At 25.9% G+C, this 212-nt stretch overlaps 2 protein-coding genes across 2 annotated transcripts in view; both read left to right on the forward strand.

The window, feature by feature from the left end:
• Positions 1-212, forward strand: part of hells (helicase, lymphoid specific) — a 119,527-nt gene that overhangs the window by 55,991 nt on the left and 63,324 nt on the right. The gene's annotated exons all lie outside the window — the stretch shown is intronic.
• Positions 1-212, forward strand: part of cep68 (centrosomal protein 68) — a gene marked incomplete at its 5' end in the record, with an annotated part of 50,067 nt that overhangs the window by 44,244 nt on the left and 5,611 nt on the right.

Below are 212 nucleotides of genomic sequence, written 5' to 3' on the forward strand. Positions count from 1 at the left end.
AGAAACATTGTTTAGAATATTGCAAGAATGTGGGAAGTGTTTAAAATACCATATAAATACTAAAATAAACTACTAATAAACTACTACTTACTATTCTTACTTCACAGTTTTTCACTTATCGCTGATCTTCAGGGTACGGATCCCCCGTGATAAACGAGGGACTACTATATATATATATATATATATATATATATATATATATATATATATAT

This window comes from Nematolebias whitei, chromosome 1 (genome assembly GCF_014905685.2).
Source record: "Nematolebias whitei isolate Nwh7 chromosome 1, NemWhi1, whole genome shotgun sequence".
Classification (NCBI taxonomy): domain Eukaryota; kingdom Metazoa; phylum Chordata; class Actinopteri; order Cyprinodontiformes; family Rivulidae; genus Nematolebias; species Nematolebias whitei.